Source organism: Oncorhynchus clarkii, chromosome 18, assembly GCF_045791955.1.
Source record: "Oncorhynchus clarkii lewisi isolate Uvic-CL-2024 chromosome 18, UVic_Ocla_1.0, whole genome shotgun sequence".
NCBI classification, from domain to species: Eukaryota; Metazoa; Chordata; class Actinopteri; order Salmoniformes; family Salmonidae; genus Oncorhynchus; species Oncorhynchus clarkii.
In genome coordinates this window covers 18,945,538-18,957,119 of record NC_092164.1, presented here as the reverse complement: position 1 = coordinate 18,957,119, position 11,582 = coordinate 18,945,538, and positions in this window count along the sequence as shown.

Below are 11,582 nucleotides of genomic sequence, written 5' to 3'. Positions count from 1 at the left end.
TGGCCAGACCCATGAATGGACATCAAATTCCTTTTCCGTCAGTTTGCAAAGGCGTTTCTGATGTCAAACTTCAGGTTTATCAAATTCCTAATAGTAACTACATGACTTTCAAACAAATGTCGTATGTCTTCTTGGATTTAAAGTGAGCCCTGTGCTGAGCTGAACGGTCTATACTAGGCTATAGCGTTCCAGAACCTTGGACAGGTCCAATAGTGACAGACTAAAGGAAAACAAAGCACCTTTGCAACCACTACGTTGGTGTGCGTGTGTGTCAAATCAAATCAAATGTTATTGGTCACACACACATATTTAGCAGATGTTATTGCTGGTGTAGTGTAATGCTTGTATTCCTAGCTCCAACCGTGCAGTAGTATCTAACAATTCACAACAATATACACAAATCTAAAGTAAAAGAATGGAGTTAAGAAATATATAAATATTAGTATGAGCAATGTGAGTGGCATTGACTAAATACAGTAGAATAGAATACAATATATAGATATGAAATGAGTAAAGTGACCAGTGATTCCTCTAAGGTGCAGGGTTGAGTAACTGGGTGGTAGCCGGCTAGTGATGGCTATTTAACAGTCTGATGGCCTTGAGATAGAAACTGTTTTTAAGTCTCTCGGTCCCAGCTTTGATGCATCTGTACTGATCTCGGCTGACAGGCCGTGGCTGTTCTCCCTGCTAAAGTGGGTCTAAGGTGCCAGGTAAGGTGGAGGTGATATGATCCTTAACTAGCCTAACAAAGCACTTGATGATGACAGAAGGGAGTGCCACGGGGCAATATTCATTTAGTTCAGTTCATCTTGAAGCAAGTGGGGACAGCAGACTGGGATAGGGAGAGATTGAATATGTCCGTAAACACTCCAGCCAGCTGGTCTGCACATGCTCTGAGGACGCAGCTAGGGATGCCGTCTGGGCCGGCAGCCTTGTGCGTGCGAGCGCAAGTGCGTGTGTGTAATCATTTCCTGATGATTTTCTTTGCAATGCACCTCCAACATTACCGCCTTTTCCAAAATTACACCATAACCTGCATGGCCTTGCAGGACAGTGTGCATAGCCCACTCGTGCAGGAAAGTGTGCATAGCCCACTCGTGCAGGACAGTGTGCGTGAATATAGCCTATTCTCATGCTGTTCTCAATCTGCATCATAATGACTGTAAGTGCTTCCACTGAGCTTTTTAACAAATGCATGTTTCTTAAGCTTTTATACCGATCTCAAGCTTTTGTTGAGATTTTCCTGAAACCCCCACCATCAAAGGCTTTTATGACGATGTGGTGAAGCACTTTAGTATTCCATCGTCTTTTTGCCGTGACTGCTCCAGCACATGGCTCCTGCCCCTGTCCTGTCCAGTTCTGTCCTGCCCTGCCCTGCCCTGCCCTGCCCTGCCCTGTCCCTGTCCTGTCCTGTTCTGTCCTGTCCTGTACCTATCCTGTCCTGCCCCTGTCCTGTCCTGTTCTGCCCCTGTCCTGTCCTGTTCTGTCCTGTCCTGCCCCTGTCCTGTCCTGTCCTGTCCTGTCCTACCCCTGTCCTGTCCTGTCCTGCCCTGCCCCTGCCCCTGTCCTGTCCTGCCCCTGTCCTGTCCTGTCCTGTCCTGTCCTGCCCCTGTCCTGTCCTGTCCTGCCCTGTCCTGTCCTACCCCTGTCCTGTCCTGCCCTGCCCCTACCCCTGTCCTGTCCTGTCCTGCCCCTGTCCTGTCCTGTCCTGTCCTGTCCTGCCCCTGCCCTGTCCTGTCCTGCCCTGTCCTGTCCTGCCCCTGTCCTGCCCTGCCCCTGCCCCTGTCCTGTCCCTGCCCCTTCCCCTGTCCTGTCCTGTCCTGCCCTGCCCTGCCCTGCCCCTGTCCTGCCCCTGTCCTGTCCTGTCCTGTCCTTCCCCTGTCCTGCCCTGCCCTGCCCTGCCCTGCCCTGCCCTGTCCTGTCCTTCCCCTGTCCTGCCCTGCCCTGCCCTGCCCTGCCCTGCCCTGCCCTGCCCTGCCCTGCCCTGTCCTGTCCTGTCCTGCCCTGTCCTGCCCTGTCCTGTCCTGCCCCTGTCCTGTCCTGCCCCTGTCCTGTTCTGCCCATGTTCTGTCCTGCCCCTGCCCTGCCCTGCCCTGCCCTGCCCTGCCCTGCCCTGTCCTGCCCTGCCCTGCCCTGCCCTGCCCTGCCCTGTCCTGCCCTGTCCCTGTCCTGTCCTGTCCTGCCCCTGTCCTGTTCTGTCCTGTCCTGCCCCTGTCCTGTCCTGTCCTGCCCCTGTCCTGTCCTGTCCTGTCCTGTCCTGCCCTGCCCTGTCCTGTCATGTCCTGCCCTGTCCTGTCCTGCCCTGCCCTGTCCTGCCCTGTTCTGTCCTGTCCTGCCCTGTCCTGTCCTGTCCTGCCCTGTCCTGCCCTGTCCTGTCATGTCCTGCCCTGTCCTGTCCTGTCCTGCCCTGTCCTGTCCTGTCCTGTCCTGCGGTAACATAATCACAGCTTTGATCAGCACCGGAAAAATGTGACATTGTGGTTTGTGTCACTGCAGCCAGGAGAACAAAGCCACAAGCTGTGAGTGTTAGATAAACACATGCCGGGCTTTAGCGGTGAGAGACTGTGGATAATACAGCAGAAGTTGTGTTGTAGAAAGGGTTGAAGGCAACAACTGTGTCCTCTTATAGCGCAGAGATCACCGCTGTTAAGGGGCCCCTGCGCAGTTGAATGAGTTCAAACAGAACACCATAACAAACTAGACAGATAAGTTCTCGCCATCTTCCTCTCCTCGTTGGTTGAACATTAACCCCCTTCCAACTGTTTGATGGTCACATGGACACCTTTTGAACAGACGTTTGGCAGTTGGAGCCATTCCCAATGCCACAATCATTGATTACAGTTTAAGATTGAGCTGATGGACATTACTCAATAAGGTTGGAGTCTTATTATTCAATTGAATCCAGTCTAATCAGGAGCAAAATTTTAAAAATCCAGTCCTGGTGACTGTAAACATCAACATCAGCCGTCCCGGCTAACAAATGTTGGTTCTCAGAATCGTTAAGGGAATGTTCTGTGCTACCCCCTTGGCACCAGTCCCTGTTAGTGAGGTGTGGTAAAGAGTCTTGTAATCCTGTGGCTGTGATGTTTATAGGGCCTGAGCCTCAGTGAAGCAGGCAGCGGTATGAGAAACAACCCCTCAGAGTGCAGACTCAGCACCTCACCGCTGATATACAGCCCCGAGGGGCACAGGCTACAGGATATTAGATATTTTTTTATATATACATTTTTTAAACGTTCCCTGGTGTCCTGAGATGTGAGGACAGATCATGTGACTGTTTGCATTCATGCTCTGTTTATGTGTTGTATTTCTGTCCTAGAACTGGATCACATTGAGAACATAACATGTCCTCTCAGTTTCAATAGTTCTGAGTAGTTCTGGTTGAAGAGATCCAAGAGAAATCCTCATTGGAGAGCTGAGATGGCCCTCCAAATCAACACACTTTCTGGACAGGAAGTGACATCTAACTTCATAGGTGCATGAATCACACACTGTGCCATTCGCCTTGGCTGCATATAACTGACTGTGCGTGCATATGTGTGTGTTTGTGTGTGTGTGTGTGTGTGTGTGTGTGTGTGTGTGTGTGTGTGTGTGTGTGTGTGTGTGTGTGTGCCAGCACATAAATGAGTTAGATAGAAGCCCTTTGCTTCTGTAAAGACCCACTGCCCTGTGGAGCTCCAGTGCCAAGCTTTCGCCCCCCACTGTCCCCCTTGGTCCAACTACACAATGGTATAGCTCCCATGTCTTCCTCTCAGGCCTGTATAAAAGCCTTCTCGCTCATGCTCTGCCCACCAAGGTTACCATGGCAGCTATGATTGCTCTGTGTGACAGGAGGGCCATTACCCACTTTCCTGTCCAAACAGGAAATACACATAACCTGTCTCTGTGATTTGGCAGGAAATTGGGGAGTTGGAGGAGGACTGTTGGGTTCTGATCGGGCCAGGGCTGGGGGAGGAAGTACTCACCACTGCAAGGCCTTCTACCGCTCTGCGGGGGAAAAATCATATGTGAAAAGGCCCACAAGTAATTGCTGTCCTCCCTGTCTATTTAAAGCTAGAATTAAACTAGTTGAAACACATGTACTGGCAGCTTTGACATACTGCATGGTGCAATCCATGGACGCACAAGCATCAGAATCCTTCCTGTGAATTAATGCGTTAATGTTTTTTTTTTACATTAAAATATGTTAATTATAAGTGCTGCTGTGTGAGATAAAGAGCTTAGATGTGTCATCAAGTGTTTCCAACTGTGATTTACCTCCCTCTGTCTCCTGCTGTTGATTTCACAGGAGTGATTCAGTGCTGGGGTCTCCTCTCTGCAGGTAGTCTCCTCTCTGCAGGCAGTCTCCTCTCTGCAGGCAGTCTCCTCTCTGCAGGCAGTCTCCGGGGAGAGGGGAAATGATCCATTGTAGCGAGGTTCATTGAAGTAATTCCTTGACTGTGTGGTGCTGTTACATTGATTGAGTTACGGACATAATTGAGGGAGATAATGAAAGATTTCAAGAAGAAAATCAAAAACAAAGTGTAAAGAAACTCAACCCCATACTAGTTATTTTGATCATATTCTTTAGAATTTCAGGCATGTGCTGTTAATTACTGTGTATGTCACATTTCAAAGGATCCATTTAAAGTGGGTCAAACGTGTGAAGCTGTGAGAGTGAATTCTCAGGTGTCCTTTTGCCTTGGCCCTGATCAAATAATTTGAAAGATATGTCAGTGTTCATTATAAATCGCACTATAGTTGTGTAATGGATGCATTAAAAAGAAGGTCTCAAGTCAAAACATAGATGACTCAGTAATGGGTGAAACGGGATACATACAATTATTTTGGGATTAGCATAGGATTCCAATAGATGTATATAGCAGAGCTGGGTTCAAATACTATTTAAAATCATTCAAATATAAGGGTTTGCTTGAGTCTGTCTGGAGTACCAAATGGGTGGGTTTGCAGTTTTGGTCTTTGAAATGATTTCATATAGTATTTGAACCCAGGTCTAGTATATCGGATGGATGCATAGACGGGTTGGTTGTTTAGCAACAAAACCAACGCATATGCAACTAACTATGGGGGAAAAAACAGAAGAAAAAAAACAGGGTTGGCTTAGATTGTTGACAACATGTAAACTATGTGTTTATTGAAAACATAAATACATTTTCACAGTGAGCACTAGTTGTCTCTTAAATACTTCGTTCCAGTTGTTGGTTAGCTAGCTAACACATTTTTCCATGTTAGAATTGACATGAAATCAGTCAAAACATCTCAAAACAAGACATGGTAATGAAGAACAAATTGAAACCATCTGAAATGAGCCACTTACAATTCCCTGCATGGCAGTTTCTTGTCATGCTGGCTAGCAATCAGCTAGCGATCAGCTAACAATCAGCTAACAATCAGCTAACAATCAGCTAGCGATCAGCTAACAATCAACTAACAATCAGCTAACAATCAGCTAGCGATCAGCTAACCCATCTATAGGGAAGGACATTCATGGGATGCAGAATAGGATAGAGACTACACTCACTGGCCTTTCTTGGTAATGGTAGGGATAAATACCTTAATCTATGTGTGTGTGCGTGCGTGCGTGCGCGCGTGCGTGCTGAGTTAACCCAGGGTGCCACCTTAGTCAAAGAGGAAGTGGGAGCTGTGCCACACAGACCCTGGCACCAGACTAGCCCTCACCAGTCAATGTATTACTCCACCACTAAAGACTAGGGCCAACATTAAATCATCCCATAGTGCTTCAAATCTCACAGAAAGTCAACAATATTTATATATGTTGTTAAAGTCATATCCCAAATACAGTATATATAAAAACAAAATGTGTATTTATCTAAAATGATTTTCTGTTATTACAGCTCTTATTACTGTTGTTTTTCCCAAAGCAGTATGTGTAATAATGTCAATGAATCATGGTGTAATTTATGCAGTAATATGTGTGGATATTCAGGACTTTTAACAGGGCAGCTTGGGTAAGAAAACAAGGTGAACAGCCTGTGGATCCAGTCTGAATCACAGAAAGTCATTATCTACTGAAAACACCTTCCCCAGAGGAGGAGCAAGGAAGCTTCAAACGGATATCTTAACATTAGAATGCAGTCACATTGCACAAAACTAGGAGAATTGTACTGGGAAATCTTTGAAAGCTTGTTATGCTGGGCTGCTTAGGTAAGTGCATTGGACAACTGTACATCAAAGCCTCAAAATATTCAGTGAGCAGAGCAGAAATGGTAAGAAAAATATACTAATGGATTAGTCATCTCCCTCCGGCCGTAAATATAGTGAATCTCATCTTGGCACATTCCTTAAGGCAGCCAACAGGGAGTATTTTATAGTACATTCCCTGAGTGACATGTTCCACAGTGACATGGGTTGCGTCCCAAATAGCACTCTATTCCCCATATAGTGCACTACTTTTGAACAGGGCCAATAGGGCTCTGGTTAAAAGTAGGGCACTATATGGGAATATGGTGCCATTTGGGATGAACAATTGTGAGAGCTGACAGAAATAGAAAATAGAGTATGTTGTGTTCCCAACACCCCTTAGTAGACTCGATTGTAGGATTAGCTGAAACAAAACCTCAAAACAAATGTTTGTTGACCTTTAAATGATTAATGAAGCCAATTACAGTACCAGTCAAAAGTTTGGACACACCTACTCATTCCAGGGTTTTCTTTATTTGACTATTTTCTTCATTGTAGAATAACAGTGAAGACATCAAAACTATGAAATAACACATATGGAAACATGTAGTAAGCAGAAATGTTAAACAAATGAAAATATATTTGAGGTTTGAGATTCTTCAAAGTAGCCACCCTCTGCCTTGATGACAGCTTTGCACACTTGGCATTCTCTCAACCAGCTTCATGAGGTAGTCACCTGGAATGAATTTCAATGAACATGTATGCCTTCTTAGAAGTTCATTTGTGGAATTTCTTTCCTTCTTAATGCGTTTGAGCCAATCAGTTGTGTTGTGAAAAGGTAGGATTGCTGTACAGAAGATAGCCCTATTTGGAAAAATTCAAGTCCATATTATGGCAAGAACAGCTCAAATAAGCAAAGAGAAACAACAGTCCATCATTACTTTAAGACATGAAGGTCAGTCAATCTGAACATTTCATGAATTTTTAAAGTTCCGCCACAGGAAGGAAAGTCCCAGAGTTACCTCTGCTGCAGAGGATCAGTTCATTAGAGTTACCAGCCTCAGAAATTGCAGCCCAAATAAATGCTTAACAGAGTTCAAGGAACAGACACATCTCAACATCAACTGTTCAAAACTGTGTGAATCAGGCTTTCATGGTCAAATTGCTGCAAAGAAACCACTACTAAAGGACACCAATAAGAAGAAGAGACTTGCCTGGGCCAGGAGACAATGTACATTTGACCGGTAGAAATCGGTCCTTTGGTTTGATGAATCCTAATTGTTTGATTTTTGGTTCCAACTGCATGTCTTTGTGAGACGCAGAGTAGGTGAACGGATGATCTCCGAGTGTGTAGTAAACACCGTGAAGCATGGAGGAGGAGGTGTGATGGTGTGATGGTGAGGGTGTGCTTTGCTGGTGACACTGTCAGTGATTAATTTATAATTCAAGGCACATTTAACCAGCATGGCTACCACAGCATTCTGCAGCGATGCGCCATCCCATCTGGTTTGCGCTTAGTGGGACAGTCATTTGTTTTTCAACATGACAATGGCCCAACAGACCTCCAGGCTGTGTAAGTGCTATTTGACCAAGGAGGAGAAAGATGGAGTACTGCATCAGATGACCTGGCCTCCACAATCACCCGACCTCCAACCCAATCAAGATGGTTGGGGATGAGTTGGACCACAGTTGGACCACAGAGTGCAACTAGTGCTCAGCATATGTGGAAACTCCTTCAAGACTGTTGGAAAAGCATTCCAGGTGAAGCTGGTTGAGAGAATGCCAAGAGTGTGCAAAGCTGTCATACTTTGAAAAATTGAAAATCTAACACATATTTGGATTTGTTTAACACCTTTTTGGTTACTACATGATTCCAGATGTGTTATTTCATAGTTTTGATGTCTTCACTATTATTCTACAATGTTGAAAATAGTACAAATTAAGAAAAACTCTTGAAGGAGTAGGTGTGTCCAAACTTTGGACTGGTACTGTATATCAACGTAAAGGAACACCATTTGAAATAACATTGTAATGATTCTTTCAACAGGCAGCAGTTGGAACGATGAATGAATGATGCAGCTAGTGCTCTATCATTCAAGAGAAGTGGTTGAATATCTAGAGAGGTCTTAAAACATGACTGCTTCAAAAGGACACCTGAAGCAGATGTAGGATACGTCCCTGATGGCACCCTATTCCCTACAGTAGGTAGGGATGTAGTGCACTATATAGGGCATGGGGTGCCATTTGGGACACAGGAGAATACTAACCTTGTTCAGGTATGTGTCTGTTATTATGTTTTTGATTGTGTGTATATTATAGAACTGTCTGTTCATTTATTGAGGCAACTATGACTTCAGATGAGTCATGAAGACCAGTGAAATCTCATTCCAGCCCAAATGTGTGGACAGTTTCAAATCAATTTGTATTACAGTAGTATCTGAAAGGGTTAGAGCAGCATTAATATGCTACGTAAGATGATTGTTCTGGGATGATGACCTTTCGCTGAGCACTAAGCCTTGGAAGATAATGTTTGATAAAAAAAGAGAATGTGTAGAGAAAGCTTAATATGTGAACTCCAAATAGGCCAGAGGACAGGTTTTTGCTATCTCCGTGGTCACAGAGCTACCAGCACATTTGACATTTAAACACATGTCTGCGATAACATCCTCTTCTTTTCTTTTCTTTTTCCTCTGGCCTCTAGAGAAAATCTCTGATTCTTTCTAAATGTCAAGTTAAGTGCTTTTCTTGTCCTGGCTTGACAGGAATGAGATCCCTTCTCTGAATTGGGAGAGAATCAGGCTGGAGAATTGCCAGGGACCATGTTGGATATCTTCCTTTCAAATCTACACCGCTACACCTTTCAACCGATCAAATTAAGATAGCTACTGATGCTCTCTACCTGCACACTGAGATAGAGAACTCAAGTATTTCAATTGAATAGAAAGTGGAGCCGTAACCCTATTTATTTGCTAACATTCCTAACCAGGTACATCAATTTACAGTATGACCTATGTCAATACATGGTGACGTCCACTTCCCGTCTCCCTATTGGATAGCGACAGCTAGTACTCAAACACTTCCCCTCCTGCCATGCTTGGCTCACTGCAGTTTGTGTGAACTCTCTACTTCCAACACCAGAGTGATACTGTACAGACTTTACACAGTGAGTTACATAGAGAGACTGAAATTCTGAAAGCATTGCATCACATAAGTCAAGAAGACACCCACACATGTTCAGCGGATTGATGGCTCTTTCATGTTTCATTGATTAAAAGCTGTCTAATTGAATATTCTGGGAAGACAAGTGGGGAGGAGCCATTTAGAAATGACTACTGCTTAGAAGTGACGTGTTACAATGAGATGATTACTTTTTGTGTGCTGGAGCCAGGCCAAAGGGAGTGAAACACAGCTTGATGTGATGTCACATGATATAAAGCACAGGGACCTATCGACATGCCCCAGCCCAGATCTACAACTAGTGAACACAGGGCTGTAGCAGCAACCCTGAGATGCATCTTGCACTGATGTAAAAAATAACCATCATCAGAACCGGTGAGTGCTACTCACTAACATACAAATTATACTATTCAGTGTTGCACATAGCACTATCTTGGAAGATGGTGAGAAGTGCTAATGTCTCACAGTTCCTCCATGAATGTTGGCGCCCACCTACACTCTTAAGCTGTGACTCTTAGGAACTATCTTCCCTTCCTTATTGCTGACCAGCGTTGGGCCAGTAACCGAAAAGTGGCTAGCACACTGGTTCTAATTTTTGTTGGTTGATTTGCCCTTGATCAAGGCACTTAAGCATTAATTTCTCCAGGGTCGCTGTCAATAATGGCTGATCCCTGACCGTGGCCCCCACTCACAGAGGGTATCTCAGGGGGAGTGGGATATGCAAAAACACATTTCCAATTCACACCACACACTTATACAGGTTACACGCTTGTACATGTGTGAAACAGGACAAATATAAGCACCCCCTATTTGACCTTTGGTTTGATGACCAGTGAAATAGAACCAGGTTGGAGATGAGTGAAAACAAAAGAGACCTTTCACCTTCCGGGAAAGGATAGAAGAAGAAGCAGCCATTTTAGAGCACTAAAGCACAGTCCTAGTCCACATGCAGCATACATGTATCTCTCCCTGACTCTTACCTCTTATTACTTTTGAGATTCTTGGTAATCTCTCTATTTCTATCTCCTTCTCTCTCACACTATTAGAGCCTTCTCCGCCCCTAGCTCCAGGAACGAATCACACACAACCTGTGAACACAGAGTCCTCGGTTCCCAGTGAACTTAGCAACATGTGTTTGTGGGTAGACAATAAAAGGATCCATGGGTTGCCTCTGTCCTCGTCGCTATTTCCTTTCATGTTCCCTTCCTACGAGGCCGAGTCACCTCGCTACACTGTATCTAAACACTCCTCGGCTCGCCTGTCAAAAATAGACAACAAAGTGGCTTGGATGAAAGGAAAAGGACCATTTCTATAGAAAGTTCAGCTCTGAGATACTGCACAATTGTTATACCGCGTTCACTAGGCTCCAGATAAAGTGGAGGATATGATGCATAGCGACGACAGTGTAGCAACTCAATTGTCTTGCAATTTTCCTTGTCACTCAGCTTGATAGTTGCTGAAGTGGCTCTGATGGTTTCACCTTCCAAAGGTCTCCAGACATCACCAATACCTTTGGAGTAAGCATCTAATGGGCGTGTGGTCAGACGCCTTTGGGTGAATCTTGGACCTCTACACATCATCTTCAACATGTTGTCCTTTTGCTGAACTGTGGGATGTTTCATTGGGATGACACACCACACCAGCCCGGGCTTCCTGCCTGCTCCTGGAAAAAACCCCTGAGGGAAAAGTCTCTGTCTGTCTGTCCAAGGCTATCCTGTCAGTCTATCTGGGGCTGTCCTGTCAGTCTATCTGGGGCTATCCTGTCTGTCTGAATTAAATCCACTATTCATCAGGACCTCTATCTGCTGCTAGTGGTACAGCCTGGGAACTGACCAACATCCACTGCTCATCTACTGTCCGTCTACCACAGCAGCAGGACTCCAACAGTAGGTTCAGCACTATATTATCTTTCTCATTTTGTACCTCTATTTAACTAGGCAAGTCAGTTAATAACAAATTCTTATTTACAATGACAGCCTACCAGGGAACAGTGGGTTAACTTCCTTGTTCAGGGGCAGAACAACAGATTTTTTTTTACCTTGTCAGCTCAGGGATTTGATCCAGCAACCTTTTGGTTACTGGCTCAACGCTCTAACCACTAGGCTACCTACCACCCCTTTAAGCTGATGTGATATGAAAGGCACTCTCAAGATGGGAAGTAAAGTACGAGTTTTAGGATTGTCCTACTACCTAATCTCCCTTGTTAAATGTAATGTTCACTGTGTGTGTGTGTGTGTGTGTGTGTGTGCGCGCGCTGACTGGCA